Consider the following 25,418-nt stretch of genomic DNA (forward strand, 5'->3'; position numbering starts at 1 on the left):
GGTGTTGCAAATAAGAAACTGGATCAGGCATCTGGCCCTCCCAAAGGGTATTTTCATTACTTTTAAAAAATGCATGATGCCATTATGATGCCTAGTTCCAAGGAAAGGATATCACTGAGAATTAGTCATACAGCATGCTAAATTTATTGAAATTGTGTATATAATTCAGTAACTTTGTATCTGAGTGGGCCAACTTGCCTATGCTTCCAAGGGACAAGTCTCCATGTTGCTCCCATTCACTGAACTCGGTCTCATTCCAGACACCATATGTTAATTGGCCCGCTGGGCCTTAGGTTCAATACCTGAAGCAGATTGTTATCTGTCTACTTTGAAGCAGAATTTTCTACAACTGGAAAGACAAATCTTGTGCTAAGGGTCTTTGAGATGCATGGTTCTGCAGTCAGCTGTGCTACTACTGCTATTACCACTATTTGACAATGTGCTTCGATCAAGTCCAGGCCCACCTTAAGACAAAGGAAGGCAACTGTCCCAGGTAGAAGGTTTGGAAAGGATTTCCTAACCATTGTCTTGAGCTAGCTCTGGCTATGTCCCATGCAGACCACAGAGGTTGTATGAACATATGGGTCCTACAGAGGCGGGCTGACTGTTTTAGGCTGCATCCCTACCTATCCCTGCTGCCTGGCAGGGCTTAATGGAGCAGCATCTGTGGCCCTGCTGCACAAATCAGTGCACTAGCCCAGAGTTGATGCAGCTGTCTGGTCTAGATCAGGTCCAATGCTATGACTCATCCTCCCCTCCCTCCCTGGAGTGCCCCATTTCAGGGCTTTTCATAGGCTGTCACTAGTGGGGAATCCTACTGGCAGTGCTTCTGCCCAGCAACTTCTTCTTTGGGCAGAATGCGAAGTTTGGTGCTGGTGGAGTAACACTGGTGTCACTCTGCAGACAGAAGCCAGCAGGAAGCTGGAATAGGGATACTTCTGTCCAATCCACCCCTACCCTCAACCTGACACAAAGGGGATTTGGATTGCTCTGTTAAAATTGCTTAAATGCTAATTACACATATCTAGAGCTAATCAGCATAACAATATAAAACCCTTATTGGGACATCCTAGAGACATACCATATTTTTCTATCTATAAGACACCCTCATGTGTAAGACACCCCCTTTTGGGGGGGACTCAGATTTAAGAAAATGGGCGGAGATATATCCATGTATAAGATGTCCCCTAATTTTTGAATACATGTTCCTTTCCCTTTCTAGATGCAAAATTTTATTACCTGGGTTTGCATTGTAATGTGTAGAGAAGGTTCTTTATTACTTCAGCCACTGTGTACATAGCTCACTTTGTGGTTTATACAGAGGGTGTGGGAGACAGTCGACGTCAAATCGCTACTAAACGAAGCTATGTTTAGTTTATATCTGTGCTTTCCAGCTGCTACATGCATTTCTTCTGAATTGTATTTGATTATTATTAATGCCTGAATCATAAGAAAATGTATCACAGGTAAACACTAAAATATTTCCTTATCTGAAGAAATGTCAAGAGCTGTCAATCACATACTGAATAAAGCAAGAAATATGCAAGAACGAAAAATCTTGTGGTGGAACATGATGTCTGTATGTGCTTGGCTCCAGGTATGTGTTCTGGAAATAATAATGTCACAATGTTTTATGGGGTGAGTTTACTTGTGTAGTTAGGAATAATAAAACATGCAAAGTATCTAATGGTTCTTGTCATTCTAAAGAGCACTTTTATCATTAGTTACAGCTCATTAAAATATGGTTCCTATAATTTTGGAAGAACTGCTATCTTTTTGTGTAAGCAATTAATTTCATTTGTACAGAATACCTAGCAGTAATATATCCAGTCATTGGTTGGTTTCCCTCTTGGAAGTAACAGCAAAGGCTGTCAATGAATTTAATTAGCTGTCAATCAGTTAATACAGAGCAGCCCCTTCTATATTTTAGAATGAGAATCAAAGTTCTTGAGGTCCTGTAGCTTTACAGTAAAAAGTTTGTGGTGGAATTTTCCCAATCCACACAAGAAGTAAAGGTAGAAACTGATGACTTTACCAACAGCCTTCGTCTTCTCTTCCTCTCTCTTCTGCTGCCTGCAAATTTTTTGGCCATCTAACCTGATGGAGAGTTCTGGGGAACTTGAAAGCTTGCACATTATTTTGCAACATAAAGGTATTGTCTTTGTGTGGATTTTACAATGTAAAGGAATAATGCCTCTTGTTAGAAATGGAGTCATTCCTTCCATTTTCAGGTTGCTTTCCTATGGAATACCTGGATGTTAGGCCATCCTCACAATTTGTTTGCTTTCAAAAGAAAAAAATAAATACATTACCAAGTGTCAATCTTTCTGTGATAGTCATCTATTTATAGCTCCCTAACTCTTATGTGTCATGACAGAATTCCTTTGAAAGGTTACGACCAATTTTTCTGTGCAACACCCTCTGCACAAAGGACATTTTAAGACCTACAAAGCATAAGTTTTGACAGAAGATTTAGCATCACCCATATTGCATCTCTTTAAGTGATGAAGGAGCTTCGGTACTAGACACGGAAAGTGTGTTGTACATGAGAAGTTTCAAGCAAATGTCTGCTCTAGCAGTTTGCCACAGATCTTGAACACAAATAAGCTCCAATATATCTTCAAATGAAAGAGAACAACTGCACAATGATTGTTCAAACCTAGGCTTCTAAGCATGTCAGTTATTTAGTTTGTAACAAAATCGTCATGCTTACATGGCAAGCACTGCAGAAACACTTTGAATCCCTGTTCCACAGAGCAAAGTCCTTGAACAAACACTCTGTAACTCATGGGAAGAATAAGCATCTGCAAAGGGGAGCAAAAAAATGTAAAATCAGTCTGCTGCGTGGCAGAAAGGAGCAGGCCGGCCTGAGCTAATTGCAGCTGAGCTGCAATGCTTGGCTCTTGCTGCTGGAAGAAATGAAGAGAAAGCTGAACCGCATTTCTCCCTCAAATGTTTGTTTTAAGCATTACAACCCAAGCTTCCCTTTCTATTCTGTCCTCACTCTGGCTCTGGCCAGAGTGTTGAATGTTGTAGGAATTGTGTCTTTTCTGATCACAGGAGACAGTGAAGGCCACAATATTGGATAGTTTTATATGAGAATTAGACCAAATAAGGCTACCAATGGCTACTACCCAGTGCTTTTTTCATATATATATATATGTGTGTGTGTGTGTGTGTGTGTGTACTCTTATTTTCTTACTCATATTGAAATACTGCCCCACAATGAGGCCAAACTTAGATTCATAAAATGTTTAGGGGTATGCATCCCTGTGTCCCCCCAGAAAAAAGCACTGCTACTACCCATCATGGCTATGCTCAGGTCCTGCTTGTGGGATTCCCAGAGGCATGTGGCTGGCCATTGTGAGAACAGGACGCTGGAACAGATGGGTCATTGGCCTCTTCTTATGTTGAATGGTCAGCTATCTAAAATATTGAAGACAGATTACCCTAAAACTATATGCAGTATTTCTTTATATTGTTCACATTAAGCCATTTACACAATTAATTTCCTTGAAGGAAACATTTTGATAACCTTATCTAGCAATGTACACATATTTATCACTACCACTATTTCCTGGAGTTGTAAATTTTTACTTTTATGTAATCACAGGTAAAACAAATAGACATTACAGATGGGATTGAAAAAATTAGATTAGATTAGCTTTGCAAATCATGTTAATATTGTTTTGCTTTTTAAATGTGGATTTGCTTTTCCCATAAGATTAACAATGAAGAAGAGCCCAAAACAACAAAATCACAAATTAAGCAGAAAAGGAAAACACAGATTACTGTCTTTAAACCGTTTTAGTCTCCTTGTAACATGATCATACCATGATAGGTATAGCATGATAAACTCATGAGACAAGGAGAGTAAAACAGCTTAAGGTGAACTTTTGTGAAAAGTAAGGCTGTGTAAATTAAGTGACTAAATAATGTAAACTGTAATCACTGAGATAAACTTGGGTCTGTCAGGGTGTCTGGTCTATATCAAGGTATTTAGAGAGTAGCTGCCAACTGCCTGCTCCATGCGCATCCATCCTCCAAGAAATCTGACCAGAGCAGCAGCATTGCAGAATTTCAGTTTTGGCCCTGCAATACCTCCTTCTGCTTGCGGCTGGTAAGAGTTGCTAATTTCAGATTTGACTTAAGTTCTGACTAGGTAAATTTTCAATAATTAGTTCTGTTTTCTCACAGCTAAAGTTGATAGATGAAGTGGAATGGTTTGAAATAAGAAAATGAGCCTAGGCATTCATACTCCTGTTATTCTGACCAACCTTAATTTATCCTGGTTTCATTTTTCAGTGTCAGAATGAATTAATATGTGCAAAGGCTGATACTTAAGTTTGTATCATTCCTGTACTAAGGATGATATGTGAACACCTAGATGTTGTAAAGGGTTTGCTTCATAATAAAAAGCTTGTCTGTAATCATGAAGCAGAGATTAGGGTCATTAATACTAGTATTAGATATGTAAAGGACTATGTTGACTAGAAACAGGCCCACTTTTTGTTCCACTTGGCCAACTCATACGCCTTAAATAACCAGAGGGCTTTAAGCACTAACATGAGCCACTGGAATTGGAACTGGAAATGGATTGGCAAACAATGCAGCTGTTTTAAAACAGGGGTTATAAAAGTTCTAAATGGAACTACAGCTTGTAGTCTGGCTACTGCATTTTGGACCATTTGAAATTTCTGAGTTGTCTTCAAGGGCAGTCCCATATAGAACGCATTGCAGTAATCTAACATGCAAGTTACCAGAACATGGAGTACAATAGCTAAATCATTTCTGCCCAAAAGGAGCCACAGTTGGCAAATCAGCCAGAGTTGGAAAAAGATACTCCTAGCCACCAAGACCGCCTGAGATTTCAGTGACAATGTTGGGTCCAGGAGCATCTCCAGGCTACACCTGCCTGAATATTCAAGTCGGATCATCAGCCTACCTTTGCAAATCCTACTTTTTGAACATTTATATTGATATGTCAAAAGTTGGAAACAGTGTCTATTTGCAGCTTAATAAAGCTACATATCCCTTCAGCACGTACATGGCACACCCAGCACGCAACACATATAGCAGCTGCCTCATTCTTTTTTATGCTGGGAATGTTCTGGACACAAAATAGAATCTATATTGAATCTTTCTTGACTCACCTAAGATATTGGATCCTACCCATGTAGAAATCCAGGTGAGGAATGGAACCTTCATGTGTACACTGCATGCCCTGGACAAATATTTAGAAGGAGGGTGTAAAGCTTTTAAGTCCACAAGAGCCTTTAAACACATATATCACCATGAGGTTTTGAGGAGTTATACATTAGGTAGTCTAGCAGCCATGGCATGTACTCAAGCATATCCCTTTCATGCTTTGCTCAGGGACCAAATATTCAAAAACACTTTACTCTTATTGCCTTCCCTCCAATGTGGACAGAAACAGCCATGCTCACCTTCAACAGTGGCAGACATACAGTAAAATTCATTACACCAGGTGCTGTTGCCCTGTTGAAACTGAAAATAAAACCAGTGCTTAGCAATTGCAAAACACCTGCTGTTCACCCATAGGCTGTTTCATAGAAACTTGACTTTGAAATAGACATAGTTTCAAAAGCCAAGCTTGTTCTAACTATTAATAAGCACAAACTTATCGATCACAGTTTCATATGGGCTGAGGCTGGCTCCCAATTTTTTTGGGGGGGAGTACCCGAGATGAGGAGCCTATGGCCCTTCAGATATTGTTGGACTCCCAACTCCCATCAGCCCTAGCCAGCATGGCCAGTGGTCAAGGGTGATGGGAGATGTAGTCCAATGAACATCTGGAGGGCCATGACTTCATTTGTGCACTTGTTTTGGGACCAGAGGTCTTATAGACTGCTGGGAGAGAGGAGCTAGTCACAGAACAGAGATGTGAAGATACTACAATGTGGAGTTAAGACTCTGTATATTGTGCTAAAAGCATCCACATTCTTCATCAAGAAAGGATGTATTGGGCAGCCAGAATAAATTATGTGCAATAAGCAGATTTGTTTGCTTTGTGCAATGCTTTTTGCTTCTGTACGCCACCAGGAAGAGCAAGGCTTCAGACCGTGCCCACAGCAGTTGCTCTTCATCTGCCTATTTTTGCTTCTGTGATTTTACGGTGCACTGACCTTCACACAGTTCTCTCTTTTCTCAGTTCAAAATTTTATGGAGCACAAAATTAATTTACCAATGAACATTAAAATGGCACCATAAAAAAATAGAGAAACTCCATAAATATTGAGGAGATGCAATATTAAGAGGATATTATAAACTAGGAGTTCGGAAGCTGTGGCCCTCAACTATTGCTGGACTCCAAATCCTATCAGTTCTAGAAAGCATAACCAATGGCCAGTAATGATGGGAGTTGGACTCCCGCAACATCTGGAGGGCTCCAAGGGCACTTTTAGGTGTAATTTATAGAGTGCATGGAGCTGAAGAACGGCAACTGGGGTGGTTTCATAAGGCGTGAAGTGCACAAAGATGTCAGACAAGAAAAAACTATTTTTGTCAAGTTGCATTACACAGAATATTATAACTTTTGACCCAGTACACCTGGGGGGTGGGGCAGGAAAAGCACAGCAAGTTCTACGCAGCTGCTGGCGACTGCTTGTAAAAGCATGTAGGAGTGATAAAAAAGTTACATGGACAGAAGTATTGCACATGTACAGTAGGACCAAAAAGGATAGGTTAAATTCAGAAATCTTGTGACAGGTTCATACGGAAGAAATTAAATAACTATTCAGAGGACACAGAGGGATTCACAACTAACATTGGCCTGGATGTTCCTCTGGTTCAAAGCACTGAAGAAATGTCACTGGTTTATTATAGACCCTGAATAGTGAATCTCACAATTCCTAACAACCAAGACTATAACAACAGCTAGCATTAATTGATGTGTTTGCTATCTGTTGTAGATGTCTAAGAATTTACAGATACAGAGTCTGAACTGACTGTATTATCCTACATGTTTAGGGAAGTTTAAATGTTTGATGTTTTATCGTGTTTTTACTATTCTGCTGGGAGCTACTCAGAGCGGCTGGGGGAATCCAGCCAGATGGGTGGGGTATAAATAATAAATTTATTATGTTGTTGTTGTTCCCAAAATAGCAGGGTAGGTACTAGGGATGAGGGGGGAATTTGGTTTGATTCATATTTTAATGCACACCTACCTCATTTGCACACCGTTATGTACCCAGAAACAGAACATGAACCTAAATGCAGCTATCCTTCCAAGTTCCTACTTCTCCAAATTTTGTAAAGCTGTTCTCCAACTAAATAATGTCTGCAAAAATATGTATATTGAGGGAAAGTGTGCATGAACTTTCATAAGCATGAAATCACATGCTGAAACAAATTGTAAGTAAAAAAAAAAAGTGAGACACTTCTCACTGAGAAACAATGCAGATCTCTCATCTTCAGACAAGTGCACTGGCCGTCTTTGGAAGCAAGCCTGAATCTGTGCTTTCATATCTCCTATAGGAGAGATCAGCACTACCAAAGCTGACACTGCTGAGGACATGGCTGGTGCTGTAAATGCAATCCCAGACCAGTTTACAGCCCTGTGTTTTGCTCCAGGTGCTACTAAAAAGATAATACAGACAGCACCCCATTTGTATATGCTTGCATGAAATCCAACATATAAATGCCTATCTCCACTTCATCTTAGAATAATGGAATCAAAGAGTTGGAAGTATCTCAGAGGTCATGTAGTCTAACCTGGACCTGGGGAACATTTGGCCCACCAGATGTTGCTGAATACCTGGCTGTTAGCTGTGCTTGCTGGGGCTGATGAGATGTGTAAGGTCTCTCTGGAGGGTCAAATGTTCCCCAGACATGTTCTAACCCCTTGCTCACTGCAGGATCTGCAGTGCAAGATGCAGTTACTGCATCCCTGACAGATAGCTGCCCAGCCTCTGCTTAAATACAGTGGTACCTCGGGTTACATACGCTTCAGGTTACATACGCTTCAGGTTACAGACTCTGCTAACCCAGAAATAGTACCCCGGGTTAAGAACTTTGCTTCAGGATGAGAACAAAAATTGCGCAGTGGCAAGGGCGCAGCAGCAGCAGGAGGCCCCATTAGCTAAAGTGGTGCTTCAGGTTAAGAACAGATTCAGGTTAAGAACGGACCTCCGGAATGAATTAAGTACTTAACCCGAGCTACCTCCGTACCTAAAACAAATGAAGGAGAGTCCACCACCTCCTAAGGCAACCCGCCATACTGTCAAACAGCTCACACGGTCAGGAAGCCTCTCCTAATGTGTAGCCAGAATCAACTTCCTTGCAGGTTCCACTCATTGGTTTTAGTCCTGCCATCCAGAGCAAAGGAAGACTAGTCTGCCCCATTTTCTTCAGATTTGTGAAGACTGCTCAAAAAGTACAGCCATTGGTATGGCCCAAACACCTGCATCAGTTCATTCAGTCAAATAACCTTTAACCTCATCATTAATCTTCTGGGTGCCTTGTTATTGACTACTAGCCATGGTTACTCTTAGGTAATACTGTTAAAGGTAATAAAGGGCTTTCGCAACTGGTGCTTCTTGCTTGCTAGAGTAAAGTAATTTTTATTACAGTAGCTTTATGGCCCTTGGTAAACAGGTGGAGTTAGGAATGCAATTCTGTGTCAAGCTCCAGAAAGTTAAAGGAAGAAACAATAAATGTTCAGGATTCAGCTGCAAAAATCCACAACAGCTGCTGACCACAAGCTGATAAAAAGGTAGCCATGTTTATGAGGTCGTCTGGGTGTATTCTGTAGCTGAGTTTTTGTCATAGGGATTTCTCCGTTTTATGACAAGTTCCTGTTGTCAATGAACTCAGCTCCGGTTGGAAAGCCTTTATTTGGACTGCAAAAATACTTGCATGGAATGAAACTAGTATGAAACTGCAGCATGATAGATGATGATGATAGATGATAGATAGATGATAGATAGATAGATGCCATCCTCACATTGTTGCAAAGTCACTCTGGACTCCTTTGCTTTTATAAACAGGTATTAACTTATTTCATGGGTATGCAATTCCCCTTTCATCCACAATTGAGGTGGTCATTGAAGCATGCTGTGGGGTCTGCTGCTGTTGTGTGCTGCTTCTGATTCAACTGTTATCAGATTCTAGGAATCAGAATGTGGAACTAAAAAAAATGAAACAAGAAATTGTATGTCAAGGATTCCTGGTGTTTCATATGCATTGCACTGTTATTACCTTTGATTGCTTAAGGGAAGCTGTGGGGAACAATGTGCTCCTCCAGAAGTTGCTGAACTACAACTCCCACCAACCCCAGCAAGCATGGCTAGTGGCCAGGGATAAGGATTGTCATTCAGCAACACCTGGACGGTGAAAGGGTCCCCCTGTTTAAGGGGAATGAAGCAACATGAGACACTACAGTCCTGACAACCACTAATGCCACCAGTTGTGGACATGCACTGAGAACGCCAGGATAAGATAATCAAGTATAGCCATCCTGGGTGCAGAAAAGTGGGGTGTCTAATAAATGAATTATGAGATCCTCATGAAGTTGGGGCACAGGCAAGACGGCAGATGATTCACTCACAGATCAGTGTGCCCTTTGTCCAATCTGATCCAGGGAGATCATCAGATGATATGTTACACCAGTGATGAGGAACTTCAGGCCCAGGGACAAAATGCAGCTCTCTGGGCCTCTGGGCCCAGCTCTTGAGACTCTCCCTAGGCCTCACCCCCTCCCCAGACCATTTTCCTCTCCAGCACTGCTTTGTGCCCTCCTTGGGTGCTCTTCCTGGCTGGGATGAGTCCATGAACTTCAATAATGCTTCTTCCTGGTCTGGAGGGAAGATGGAGAGAGGTGCACAAGTGTTTTAAAACCTCTGAGCATTGCCCATTGTACAGAGTCACATCTATTGCTCCACCCACTTTTGCCTTTGACTCTGCCCACTTTAGGCTCAGACTCCACTCTGAAAGGTTGCCCACAAGGGTATGGCAGCTTTGGGATGAGAAAAGTTCCCCACCACAGTGTGAAAACAAAACAAAAAGAGTTACAGAATATTTTTTAAAAAACAGTTAAAACAACTGCATAAGTGAGATTCTTCATGAGCTTTATTGTTGGGGGCTTATATTCTGCCTTTTCCCCAGGGCACACAGGTCACAATATGAGATCACAGAGCAAGGGCTATTGCAACTGAAATCTTCCATGCCCTTCAAGGTCACTTCAGGAGCTAATGGCAAGTCTAAAGAGAGCCAGTGTGGTGTAGTGGTTAAGAGCGGTAGTCATGTAATCTGGGGAACCGGGTTCGTGTCCCCGCTCCTCCACCTGCAGCTGCTGGGTGACCTTGGGCCAGTCACACTTCTTGAAGTCTCTCAGCCCCACTCACCTCACAGAGTGTTTGTTGTGGGGGAGGAAGAGAAAGGAGAATGTGAGCCGCTTTGAGACTCCTGAAGGGGAGTGAAAGGCGGGATATCAAATCCAAATCCAAAGCAGTCATACTCTTTTCACACTGCTTTACTGATAAATTGCCATGTTCTTTGGCCAGCAGCAACAGAGCCATGGTGTTAGAGAAGCAGTATTGTTAGTTCCTCAAGAAGCCCTTTTATAAAAACAGCAATATAGATAAAGTGTCAAAGGTAAGTACACAAATTATAGGGCTGAACACCTTGGCACTACAATCCACAGAAATGGAAAACTTCACCTCTCAGTGACCCATGAAGAGCAAAAGTAAACTATCAAAGGTGTGCCTTTTTCTTATTTTTATGGACCAAATCTGCGTTGCTACAGAAACTGATATGTTTCCATCAAAACTTGGATACCTTCATGGGACTTTTCCACCAACGTCATGATCCACCCTGCAGGTTATCTACTCTTTTGCTCAGTACTACTGGATGGACAGCAGAATGAATGAACTCTGGGGGCACTCTGACATATGCTTGAACCCTCCTGGTTCCTCACATGATTAAGGTGAACTTCTGTAGCAGGAAGCATTGTTCATCCATGGAGGATCCCCGTGTGATAGAGAATCCACAGCATGATCACATGGATTGGCCTGATGACTAGAGTCATCAAGTGGCAGGTAATAACCATCTGGGTTGGTTATTATGGGTAAATTTCAGCTTCTGCAGCCTGATGGTATGGATGAGCTCCTTGGAAATTTGTGGCCTATGACTTGAACTCTGGAAATTTTTCTGTCCTAAATCTTCCAGGACTGGGTTGGGGACATTGCTCTCAGAGCTGGTAAGAGCTTCTCAGATACAGAAGAAGCTCCTGCCACCCTTAAGGAGGCAGTAATGCCTCCTTAACAAAACAAAACTAGTTTGGACCCTATCATATATAAAAATTACCTTCTGTAACAGTGGTTCCCAATTGGTGGTCCACATAACCCATCCAGAAGGTCCATGGCACCATTCACATAACAAAAACTACCAAAGAGATATCAAAATCTTCAAAAGTAGGGGGTCCATAACTTTTGAAAAGCAGGGGGCCCACAGTACTGAGCTAACCGGGAACAATTGTTCCATAAAAATCCATTATTTGGCAAGATGATGGATTTGATGGGAGCCTCAAATCCATGAGGTCTTGGGAGGCAATATTTTGATTTCAGAATGAAATCAATCATGATCTTTCTAGCTGAAAGGTGTGAGGAACCTTTGGCCCTCCAAATGTTAAGAAAATAAGAACCTAATTGCTGGAGGGGGTGCGTGGTCAAAGGTATGTATTTTCATATGTGGTGGTTTTGCAACATCATCAAACCTTTCAGGAGTGCTATCTTCAAACAAATAAGCTTGATATATGACAAAGCAATTGAAATGTCTCTTGACAGTTGCCAACCAAACATCTATGGGAAGCACACAAGGAGGATCTGAGCACAACAGACTCTCTCCCCTCCTGAAGTTTCCAACAAATGATATTTAGAAGCATACTGGCTACAAACTAAAGAAATTCCTTCCGGTAGCACCTTAGAGCCCAATAAGTTTGTTTTTGGTGTGAGCTTTCATGTGCATACACACTACAAAAGCTCATACCAATTACAAACTTAGTTGGTCTCTAAGGTGCTACTGGAAGAAATTTTTTTCATTTTGTTTCAACCACAGCAGACCAACACGGCTACCTACCTGTGGCTACTGTGGGGGTAGAACATATCTATCAGGGTTAGTAGTCACTGATATCATTATCCCCTATGAATTTGCATAATTCTCTTATTTTTATTTACTTCCTTTATTTAAAAAAAAAATTGTAGTGCTCCAACAGAGCCATCCCAAAGTGGTGTACAGGAGACCCAATACATTAAAACTAAAAATGAGTTGAAACTGTAAAATCAGAATACAGTCGTACCTTGGTTGTCAAACGCCTTGCGACTCGAAGGTTTTGGCTCCTGAATGCTGCAAACCCAGAAGTGAGTGTTTCGGTTTGCGAACGTTCTTTGGAACCCGAACGTCCGATGTTGCTTCCATGGTTTCCGATTGAGTACAGGTAGCTCCTGTAGCCAGTCAGAAGCTGCGCCTTGGTTTTCCAACGTTTTCAGAAGTCGAACGGACTTCCAGAACAGATTCCATTTGAGAACCAAGGTACGACTGAACCACTAAAAAGCCTGCCAAAATAAAGTCTTCAGTAAATGCCAGATGTTCAACAGGAAGGGAACCTCTCTGACCTCAACTGGAACTACCACTAATTTGGACCCATAACACTGAATGCCTGGCTCCTTGTTGGCAACGAGCCATGCATCTGAGTCATGGAGTGCCACTAACAGTGACTCCTACAGAGACCTCCATGACCAAGCTGTAATATAAGTGATCATGTGGTCCCAGTGGTATCCTTTTTTTAAAAAAATATTTTTTATTAACCGACCAATCAAATCAAATCAAATCACATCTCATAAATTCCGAATTACAAAGCCGAATTTTCTATTTTTTGTTGAGGGGACCCATATTTCAAGTTCCGAAGGGGGATTCCAATCATCTTCTTGCTGCTGCATTAATATCCACAAATCTGTCCAAATAATATTCATAATTCTATCCAGTCCTATCTTGCTGTTCTCACGTCTCATCTTGTTCGTATATTTTTCTTTTTTCTTTATGATCTCTTCTGATAATCTCCTTAAGCAGGTAAACACCAGTTATAATCCTGTGTGAATTTTCCGTTCATCCAATCATCATGTCAAGATGGTATCCATATATCATCACTTTCATAAATAAAAGCACTCTTTCCATCATCAGTCTCGCTATTCTGTCACCTTCTTAAGTCCCTCTGAGGAGGCTCACTCACGGTATGAAAACAAAACTATTCCTCCTCCCAGACCTAAGTCTTTCAACAGAACTTGCCAAAATGGCGACGCTATTTTTTGCTGCATCATTCCAAAGCTCTTATACTTTCCACGGTCTCCTTAAAACATGCTTTGATTAGAAAATTATCTCCACACAGTCTTAAATCCTCAGCTTAAGTCATTTAAACGGCATTTCTGACTTGTGACTTGTGGGGGGGGGGGGGATTCTTGGTTAATCACATAGAGAAAAGAAAGGAAAGTTTTTCCCCTCCCCCATCCAGTCTCGTTGCCAAACATACCGAGCCTTGGTTGTCTTCTCATGATTTATTCCTGTTCCTCCGACCCGTCTTGTTTCTCAGAGATCTCTTCGGTTAGCAGTCTTTACTCCCCCTTCTTCCTTGAAATATGTGCATTCGCTTCCTCCTAATTGTTTCTTTTGAAGTTCCTGCAGCTAGGGGTACGGATCAGAGACAGCGTCCAGGAGCGCCGAAGTCCACACAAGGGCTTTCTGCCTAGTGCCCCCACCCCCTCAAATTCGGGGGTGGTATAGGGCACAGCAGGCAAGGGCAGTCCCCCCCCCACGCTTGGGGGGGGCTGTTTACTCCCATCATAGCCTCTTAATTACCTCGTGTGGGTTGGAGAGATGTTATTGTCAGCCACCTTCCGATGTGCCCCTAGTGGCCCCTCTGGTCCCAGTGGTATACTTGATCCAAGTTGTAAAGGGCCTTGTAAATTAATACAAGAACCTTGAACCTGGCCCAACAGCACCATCCAAGTTGGTGGCCATCACTGCCTCTTGTGGGAGAGAGTTCCAAAGTTTAAGCATGCGCTGTATGGTACCTTTTTTTTGTTTTCTGTCCCAAGCCATTTTCTTGGTGTTGCAAAGCTGGCTCTGATTTGTCCTTCTAGTTTGCTGATATGTAAAGAAAAAAAATAGCCTTTTAAGGTGCTTCAGAGCAGCTCCACAACTGTGTGGTAAAATAATTTTGAAAATGCACCTAAGAAATGACTGTACATCATAACATGCAGTCCCTTCCTAGTGAATTGTACAGAATGTCCAACTTTTAGATTGTATCTGGACAATTGTGTTTTAGAGCAGCTTAATTGTTTTAATGGGCATGTTGCTGGTTTCTCTGCTGTTTCTTCTATTGGTACTATTTTATTGCTGTTCGCAATGCATACTATTATGTTGTAGGCCATCTTGCCAGGACATTGTCCTATATGGGGGCCTAGAAAATATTTTGGGGGAAAAGGGGCTAGTTCACATAAATGAGACCTCCACTCACCACTCAACAACTAAGCAGTAATCTCAGTGGTTCTGCATGCACAATCCCATTTCAATTGCATGGAGGCCGCTGTGTGTATGATTCAGCCTTCACCATTTGCACTGTGCTAATATTACATTCATTTCTCTAGCAGGACAGTCTCAAATATGTGTTCTCTCAAGCCCCCCCCCCCCATGTTTGCACTCCTGTTTCAGTGGCATCTACACTGTCTTGGTCGTGTCCACAGAAAGGAAGATGGCAGAATTCCCAAGTATTTCTTTATGGCAACCCCCCCCCCACACACACACACACACATTGCAGCAGATTGATCTGTGGGGGAAAGGGAGTGCTTCATTTGAGTTGAGGCACATCAGAGCACACCAGAAGAACATGTTTACAATGGATGACTTGGTCCTGAAAATGTGAAGTCATAATCTTTGTCTGTACAGAGTACATCACACCAGTGGACCACCACCATTAGCCTCTGTTAAGTCTGAGATTAGGGAAAACTTTAGACATTGAAATTGGGGGAGGATGGGGAATCAGTCAGTCAGTCTGTCAGTATAATATCCTGACAGGCTTACAACCCAAACTTTTTAGTATAGAAATTCACTGAACAAACTCACAAGAAAGTTAGGCAATAAAAGCAAATTGCTGAGCTACAACCAGTAACAAAATGGATCAAATTATCCCACCCCATACCTCACACGGTGGGCATTATTCCAACATACTGTAAATACTTCCTTACCCTCTCTGCAACTCAGAGCAAGTTGCAACTCTCTTCCCAAGGCACTCCAGCTCATTTAAAAAACATGGTCCAATTAAGGGTGTGAATACAAAATGAAGAAAAAACCAGCTAAATAGTAATAATAGAAATAAGTTCACACTGTGTACACCATTGCTCTCTCGCTCTCTCTAGCAAGATCGCAAAGCAAATACTAAGCAAAACAAAAAAGAATGTAATAGCCAGTTGCATATAAGCGTGTCCTTGAAGAAACAGCTCTGAACATGCTCAGAGCAGATGTATGATTCTGATAGCACTAACAGGTCTACCATGTCAGCACCCCTACTAATGTTATATGTTATAGTTGCTCTGCCATCATGACATTAATAGGGAGGAAGAACCTGAAGAACTAGGGCTAATAAGTGTGCAGCTCCTGTAAAACATCATTTGACTGCATGATTTTTTCTGTCTGGAGACATATGCACCATAACAATACTTTTGGATAGGCAAAGGATAACTTGTGCAAAAAATTCCTAGGCCAGAGAACAGGTGATTGGCAGAAATATCACCAGGAGTCTATGTTCAAATGGGAAAATATATAAGTGTGACAAGAAATAATGTAAATTTGAGAACTTTTAGGAGGGGGGTGTTTGAAATTTCACTTGATGGGCTAGTGCCCCACAGACCTTGTGGCTCAGCCTCCACTGATCAGACTCCCCATCCCTCTGCTCAACTCAGATTGTACAGATGGGCTTGATAAAGTATGTTAAAAGGAAACTAATCATCTTGAAGTTGTATTGGTAGACTTGGTTATATTCATTGCACACGCAAACAAAAAAGGAGTGTAGCTTTTTATTGTGGGCTTTTTTTATTACAGTACCTTATAAACCAGACATAGACATGTTCCTGATACATCCAGTCTGTAAGAAAGGAAGAAATGGTGAGGAATGCCCTCTGTCCTATCTAAATGACGCACCTATTTATGTGAAACAGGACGTACTTTCAGCCAGGAGTCTTGTCATATACTAGAGTATATGATACTTTTAACACCAGGAGCCCTGGCACAATACCTTTATCTTTTCTTTTAAATGGGATGAAAAAGAACAGGAAGGGTATCAATTCTTTTTAAAAAGAAGAGCAGAAGCCTCAGACTGGTCCTCAAAATGATATACAGAGATTGTCCAGAAATTGTCATGGGGTAAAGCAGAGGGGTAAGGGTGCGGGTGGCGCTGTGGGTTAAACCACAGACCCTAGGGCTTGCCGATCAGAAGCTTGGTGGTTCAAATCCCCATGAAGGCTCCCTTTGCTCGATCCCTGCTCCTGCCAACCTAGCAGTTCAAAAGCACAAAGTGCAAGTAGATAAATAGGTACCACTCCTGTACAATTCTAATGAGCAATACATTTTTCATAATATTCTAACTAGACTAAAGGATGTCGAGAGACAAAATATTATGGCAGCTGTAAACAAAATTTGCTCCCCCATATTCTATGATTCTATGATTCTATTCTATGATTTAAATATCTTAGATAGCAGAGCCAATTACGTCACTAAATTAATAATTCCAGCCCAACGTAGGGCTTTTATGCTGGCCCGTTTGAATGTTTTTCCCTCAGCATTTGTCAGGGGAAGATATCAAAACGTTCCTAGGAACAAGAGATTCTGCAGATGTTCTATGAATGTCCCGGACACTGTTGAGCATATTCTCTTTCATTGCCCACTGCACAGTACGCTCCGTCAACGCGTGCTGTCCCCTCTTTCGGCTGGTCTGGAACCCCAGCAAGGTGAATGTGTGGGACTCTACCTATCCGACGCTGACCAAAGGGTAACGGCGGGGGTAGCCGAGTTTTTGGTAGCAGTCCTCCAAGGAGCAGGTTAACAAGGAAAACCACTGATTCTAGACGTATATATATATATATGTATGTAGCCAACTGCAGCCTTTTTATATATATTTCAAGGCTTTTATATGTTATTTTCTCTTTTATGGTTTTATTTGTATAATGCCTAATAAAGGTTTGATAAGTAAGTAAGGTACCACTCCGGCGGGAAGGTAAATGGCGTTTCCATGCGCTGCTCTGTTTCACCAGAAGCGGCTTAGTCATGCTGGCCACATGACCCGGAAACTGTACTCCAGCTCCCTCGGCCAATAAAGCAAGATAAGCGCCACAACCCCAGAGTCGTCCACGACTGGGCCTAATGGTCAGCGGTCCCTTTACCTTTAAAGCAGAGGGGTAGAAAGTTGGTTTTGACTTGAAAAATGCCCAAAAGAGGCCCCCGCATAGGGGCAGAAAAGAAATCCAGTTCACTTTTAAAGGTGTTGTTGTTGTTTAGTCGTTTAGTCGTGTCCGACTCTTCGTGACCCCATGGACCAGAGCACGCCAGGCACTTCTGTCTTCCACTGCCTCCCGCAGTTTACTCAAACTCATGCTGGTAGCTTCAAGAACATCTTGTCCTCTGTCGTCCCCTCTTGAACCATCTTGTCCTCTGTCGTCCCCTTCTCCTTGTGCCCTCCATCTTTCCCAACATCAGGGTCTTTTCCAGGGAGTCTTCTCTTCTCATGAGGTGGCCAAAGCATTGGAGTCTCAGCTTCAGGATCTGTCCTTCCAGTGAGCACTCAGGGCTGATTTCCTTAAGAATGGATAGGTTTGATCTTCTTGCAGTCCATGGGACTCTCAAGAGTCTCCTCCAGCACCATAATTCAAAAGCATCAATTCTTCGGCGATCAGCCTTCTTTATGGTCCAGCTCTCACTTCCATACATCACTACTGGGAAAACCATAGCTTTAACTATACGGACCTTTGTTGGCAAGGTGATGTCTCTGCTTTTTAAGATGCTGTCTAGGATTGTCATTGCTTTTCTTCCAAGAAGCAGGCGTCTTTTAATTTCGTGGCTGCTGTAATCATCTGCAGTGATCATAGAGCCCAAGAAAGTAAAATCTCTTACTGCCTCCATTTCTTCCCCTTCTACTTGCCAGGAGGTGATGGGACCAGTGGCCATGATCTTCGTTTTTTAATGCTGAGCTTCAAACCATATTTTGCACTCTCCTCTTTCACCCTCAATAAAAGGTTCTTTAATTCCTCCTCACTTTCTGCCACCAAGGTTGTGTCATCTGCATATCTGAGGTTGTTGATATTTCTTCCAGCAATCTTAATTCCAGCTAGGGATTCATCCAGCCCATCCTTTTGTATGATGAATTCTGCATATAAGTTAAATAAGCAAGGAGACAGTATACAGCCTTATTGTACTCCTTTCCCAATTTTGAACCAATCAGTTGTTCCATATCCAGTTCTAAGTGTAACTTCTTGTCCCACATAAAGGTGAAGCTACCCAATTCACACTTCCTGAAATAAAGTGTTAACTAAAATGCAGCCATCCTTCCAAATTCACACTTCTCCAAATTTTGTTATGCAATTCTCCAGTCAAGTAATGTGTACAAAAATGCATATACTAGGGTAGAGCGTGCATTAAAATGCAGATAGAAGTGAAAATAATGTACAGAAATGCATTGTATTGGGGTAAGCTGGTTGCAAAAAGTTGTATATTAATCAAAATTTCATACAGAACATGCATATTAGGATAAATTTTCTCTAGCATGCTGATGAATTTTCCTTTGGACTTGTGGAAATGTGAAGAATTGAGCTTAAGAGTGGAAAAATGAGAAACAGAGATAAATTGAAACAGATAAATTTCCCTGTCCCCATTCCTCTCTTCAGTTTCCCAGTCTCCCCAGGCTGCTAGTGATTAGGACACAATTTGTAGAAAGAGAGATTCAACTATGTCACATCTACCATGGCTCTTGAGTGTTAAAATCTGTTAGGACAAAGACTGCATCTCTTAAGAGAGAGAGATTTGTTTTATGGGAAAGACCGTTTGACAAACAAATATCGCCATCTCCTGGATTGTAACCACAATGACTGTTCAACCAAGCTTTCTCATTTGGTGATTGCTATCTGTCAATCAAAGGTCTCTCTCCATCTACTCATCAAAGAGGAACATAACATGGCAAAAGAAGGATTTTCACATTAGAATGAGCAAGGATGGCCCCAAGATTCACCAGTCATTTACATTTATTTTGTTCCAGCAAGGAAAATTAAACTTTCTATTCCACGGGATGCTGCCTTCTTCAGCAGGCACAGGAAAAGCTGAAAATATAGGCTGTTGCCTGTCAGAACTCATTCCACAATACATTAATTAATCTCTGTTAAGGGGACACATAATTTTGCCCACCAAGGGACAGAACCTCTCAGAGCTCCAGAGAAGCACTGGCCACTTCCAGCTTTTGAGGCCCCTGCCCACAATAAAAATTTAAAATGATGTACACACAACACACAAAAACAAATTAAGGCACCGCTCATTCAACAACCAGAAGTTGCTTCCTTGCTTACTTCGGACCCAGATAAAGAGATAAAAGGGTCCACATGACAGCAAGTCTTAAAACTAAATATACGGCTTAGAGGTATTTTTAATATATTAAGGGGTATAGAAATTAAATAAGCAATCAATAAGCAATCACTTTTCACCTTATAACCAGGAAATGGCTGGAACTCAGCCTATTAAAATAGACCTATTGCTACTTGTTGCTGACTCCTCTATAGTATAGAAGCCTAAAGGAGTTTGAGTCAACCTAGCCAAGGGGATAGGAAGTTCCTTAGGCAGCCAGGGAGTCTGCAATAGCAATAGGAAAATTAGCTATCTGATGATATAAAGTAGAAGATATTTGTATGTGTACCTGTGGGGAGAGGGAAACAGGTGCTCTCACAGAAAGCATGACAGATGCCAAACCCACACACTCCCTCAAATGTAGAGTTCCTTTTTTGCAGAACTCTAGAGCTCCCAAGACAACACTCATACTAATAAGCACTCCATGACCTTTGAAACTCTGGCAGTGCCTTCTCTAAATCCCACACAAGTGCTCCTGGCTTGTTGGCCTCTTTATGTATCCCAAAGTTCACCAAAGAGAGCACTCAGAATAAAGACACAAGAAACGACTGTATTGTAAAGCCTGCAGCACAAACCGGGTCATTTACAATAAACTAGTTTGAGGGCACCGTAACTTATTAACCAATTTGGCATTGTTCAGTTTTGTAGTCACAGCCAGCAAGCCTGTTACAAACACAAACAAGTAGCATGCAATTGGAAGTCATTCCAGAGTGCCCTCCTTAAGTGATTCAGGCCCAGGGGAAATCAGTTTTACAGGAGCAGCAGGGTTAACATTTTCTTTTAGTGGCACATTAAACTCTATTTGAACAAGGAATCAATCCAAGGGTTTGTGGTGATCTAACAGCTGGACCCTTGCCCTACCCATTGAGCTAAATTTGAGTTCCAGAGTTCTGTTTTGAAAGTCCAGCTGCGTCTCAGAAGATGTGGATTGATAATAAACAGGGTACAACAGAGTATGTCCAGAGTGCAGTCTGTCACACTCAGGGACATGTATATACCAGGAGTTAGTGCCAAGCTTTCCAGTTCACAGGGTATATCTTCCAGATCACTAAGGAAGTCTCTAACTCAATAAGCCCTAGTCAGCATGGCCAATGGTCAGGGACAATAGCTGGAGTCTAGCAACGTCTGGTGGGTCACAGATTCCCCATTCCTATAGAACCCCAGCATCTTAGAAATTTAGCACCAGCCATCATTACATTAGTCTGTTTTCTCATTTCTTCTTCCCAACAACGGCCTCTTATTACATATTTTCAACCTACTAGCTCAATTTTGCATGAGTAGCCTAACATGCCAAAAACGAAACAGAAATATGCTTTCATGATAAGAGTATCACCTTACAACAAAGGAATCGTGGAAGTTGCCTTCTGCAGAGTCTGACCATTAGGCTATTTCAGCAAGCCTATCCAGACATATAACTTTTATTCTTAATTTTAAATTTTGTTGATTGTATTTTTTTAATTTTAAAATTTCACTATTTTATGTAAACTGATTAGGGGTCTTCTTCTTCTTCTTCTTCAGCCTATGCCGTTAAATACATAAAATTTAACATTCGTTGCATCCTGTCTACACTAAGTGGCAGTGCCTCTCTAGGGTTTCAAGCTGGGCACATTCCTAAGCCTATCTGGAGATGCTAGGGATTGCAATGGAGATATTCTGCATGCAAAGCAGATGCTCCATCGCTGAGTTTGGCATCCAGTGTCATGGTGGTATATGAAGGGTTGCTCATCTACGGGGCGGGGGGGGGGATCCTCCTCACACGTCAAAAACTAGAATGTCAAGCAGAAGCTTTGCTGTAGCATGTTCTGCTTGACATGAGGTTCTTTGTGTGAAAGGAATAGGGGCTTTTGTTTTTGCTTTGGAATAGCATTCAAACATGCATCATGAAGTAATATAGACTGGTGGGTGGCAGGTGGGGGAGACCAGCTGATTCTGTCCCTAAAATGCAGAGTGTTAAAGCTGCTTCATGGAGTTTGCTGGAATGCTCCACGTGGGGCATAATACAATTTGAAAGTTGATCTCCAGGTGGACGGCATAAATAGTCCTGCTGTCAGCACTGCATATTCTTGGCAGCTGCTGGAAGAAAACTCTACACAATTGGGGCAACCCACATGTTCCATGGCTTTCAAAAGTTAAGAGCATTTTGCATAGAGCCGCTTCCACATTTGCTAACCCTTAGAACAGTCTCCAGGGGAAGAGTGGTCAAAGAAGTGTTCTGTAGAACCCCAGACTAGAACTGACGGTGTCAGAAGTATAAACTTGTGCCCAAGATTGAGAGGGCCTGGAGTGTGGCACATGCGTGACATCTTGCACGTGATGTGCATGTGACGTTGCATCGTTGGGGCGATGTATGGCTTCAGTGGCCAACAGCTCCTCCTCTCTCACTCCCAGGTGAAGCTGGCCATTGAAGCTGCACTATGCTCGGCCTTCTCCACCCCCTCAACATTGAGGGGATCCTGCCCCCTTCCCAAATATACTGAGGAGGCCAAGGACACCTCAGCCCTATAGAATTGGCACCAGTGGAAGATGCCATAATCTTCCTTGAAGTATATGAGGTGTATAGTAAGGTAAAGGTAAAGGTACCCCTGCCCGTACAGGCCAGTCTTGACAGACTCTAGGGTTGTGCGCTCATCTCACTCTAGAGGCCAGGAGCCAGCGCTGTCCGCAGACACTTCCGGGTCACGTGGCCAGCGTGACAAGCTGCTCCGGCGAACCGGCACCAGAACAGCACACGGAAACGCCGTTTACCTTCCCGCTATAAAGCGGTACCTATTTATCTACTTGCACTTAAGGGTGCTTTCGAACTGCTAGGTGGGCAGGAGCTGAGACCGAACGACGGGAGCTCACCCCGCCGCGGGGATTCGAACCGCCGACCATGCGATCAACAAGTCCTAGGCGCTGAGGTTTTACCCACAGCGCCACCCACGTCCCAGAGGTGTATAGTAATCTAAGTTAAAAATAGAAACACGGAGCAGGAACAAGGGTGTAGACCAGCAGTGGGTAAACCTCCAGCTCACAGAAGTCCTAATTAGGTCTGCAAGGCTTCCCCACAGTCCACCATATGACAGCATTATATCTTCAGGAGATGTGACTGGATGTGAAAGTTCTGCTTGCAATGTTTGATCTGTACATGCAGTTAATCTGAACCATCACTTTGTTCCTAATAGTCTCCTTCCTCTAGCTTGTTTAGCTTTTCTTTTTCCAAAAACAGAACAGGATAATGCTACCGCTGTACAGAAATATACCAAGTTTGGACAGGAGGGGGTGGATCATACAAGGAAAGGAAGGAAAAAGAATGAGTGCCAGCCGCACGCACACTCATACACACACACATTTTAAATCCACCTAAACAAAAAACTGCAAACTTGGGAGATGATTCATAGTCATGAGGATATAATACTCTGGGCTTCTGGTAGGCTCCCCCACATTCAAGGTTCAAATGTGTATCAAATATCCAGTCAATCCTGTCTCTCAGCACTTTATTAGTAAAAGAAAAGAAAACAAACAAAAACATTCAATTTAGAATTTACTGGTATTTCAACATAACATTAAAAAAACAAACACCACAGAATTGTTAGTAGGTGTAATGGATTGTAACAATTATTACCGAGTCACAAATACTTCCTTTCTGGGGAAGGTGATTGAGAATTGTGGAAACAAATATAGGGTACAGAAAGTAATTTGCTCAGAGATTACATTCAGGTGATTAAAAATAAATAAATCCTCCAGAGGATACATTTCTACCAGCAGATAAACAGCTATGCAAATAGATTGTGACCCCGAAATATTTCAGATCCTTTTGCAATAGTACATTTCTATGTTTTCAATTTGTCTGGTTGGTACAGCAGTGACAGTGTTCTGTGGGGATGTGTGACCAATGAGAGAGCAGTTAATGAGTGCATGACAGCAAGGCCAATACCAGACTTGAATGGGCCCTGGATAATGGGCCCTCCAGGGGTCTGCACCGCCTAGAAAAATGACAGTGGAGGGGCTGCTACAGGCACTTCACCTGGGATCTCCTGTCTCAGCACCAGGCAGAGTGATGCTGCTGCCCATCCTCGCTGCTGCCTCTCCCCCTTAATCTGCCTGGACCAGGTGACATCAGCAGGGATCAGTGGCACTGCTCAGCCCAATACTGTTTAGATAAGCTCCAGATGAAGTGGCTGCAGCAGCACCCACCACCTTCATTACTCCAGAATGCCTCTGGGCTCCTATGTTGCACTGATCCAAGTGTGGCAGTGAGCACAACACACACTATTGTGGGAAGTAAGAGGGGATATCACAAGTCGTTACAGAAATGTTTAACTTCACATCCCCTGAGCAAAAATAAGGCAGCTTCATAATCACCATGCTAACTGAAAGGCAGTAACACTAAGAAATGTTAGAAGAGGCGGGTGGGGATCTTGTTTCAGTAATTTCCCTAGAAGACCCAAGTGGATTTGCTAGGAAACCTTGACTTTAACAGTCAAATAATTCAACTATTGCACACATCTTTCACTCATTCATCATAGAGATGGGCAGTGCAATTTTTCTGGAAAAAGAACTCACCATGAACTCACCCTTGTTCTTGTATAATGGCAATGACACCCACCTGAGAGGTGCGGGAACTGAGTTCTGGTGAGTTCTGGCTGAAAAAAGCCCTGGAGATGGGGCAGAAATTTGATTCAGTTCAGAGAGAAGTGGGGGAGAGGGAGACAAGGGCCCAGGACAGGCATCAGCAGAGGGCCCTGCTAGTTGCCCACGGAAGCCAGTTGCTGATGTGTGAGTGCCCATGTGTGAGTGGGAGGTCTAAATTATGCTTGCCTGGAACCCCAAAATGCTTTTTACAAGTCAAGCTCATTTATTTACTAGCATGAAATGACCTCTAGAAAAAAATCAGATTTTAATACATGAGTTCACTTATTGCAACAGGAGACCAACTCTGCCCCTTTTGTGAGCCATAGCCACTAATTGCAGAGAGCTAACTATCAACAATTCTGTCAAGTGACTGATGACGGGCCTGTGATCATCTTCTTTGTGTCTGATTTTGAGTCATTATTATTTTTAATTCAAACTACCACAGAAACCAGGTAGCTGCTTCCATACACTGAGACCGTGAGCCACAACATCCTAAGCCACACAAATCTATCACCTGCTGCTGCCTCCCTCCCTGCTTTTTGGCTCAAGTTTGGAAAAAAGCAACAATCCTATCAAGCCAGGCCCCGATTGCAAATCAGACCAAATGGAAATAAGCAATGCGTTGTTACAAAGAGCGGAGGCAGAAAGGTCAAGAGGTCAAGCCACTGTTAAATAATCAGATTTTAAACAATGCTGTTCTTAAGAATATCCTGAAATGACAAAAACAAATGGCACACTCGAAACATTAAGGAAATAGTTAATGTAAAATCTGGGTTGTGCAGTTGTTGACACTCTTAATGCAGTTAACAGTTTTCTTAATGAAAGGGCCAGCTTCCCAAGAACTGCAAACTGATAAGAGACAAGGAATTTTATAACCTGTGTACTATATTTGGAACACAGCCAGAGGGTCATTAAACATTGATCAAATGAAGTCTTGCTAAAAGTGCTAAACTTACCATGACCCAGTGATGGCGATCTATAGGCAAAGGATGGGCTGTGGCAAGTTGTCAATATCCTGTACGGGGCACGCAAAAAGCTCCTGGGTAGAACTTTATTCAGCTTCCAGAGTCATTGACATGGGGCTCCTGATCTAGCAAATAGATGGTCACCATTGTCAGCTCTGCTGATCACCT

This window comes from Podarcis gaigeae (assembly GCF_964106915.1).
Source record: "Podarcis gaigeae genome assembly, chromosome: 1".
NCBI lineage: Eukaryota > Metazoa > Chordata > Lepidosauria > Squamata > Lacertidae > Podarcis > Podarcis gaigeae.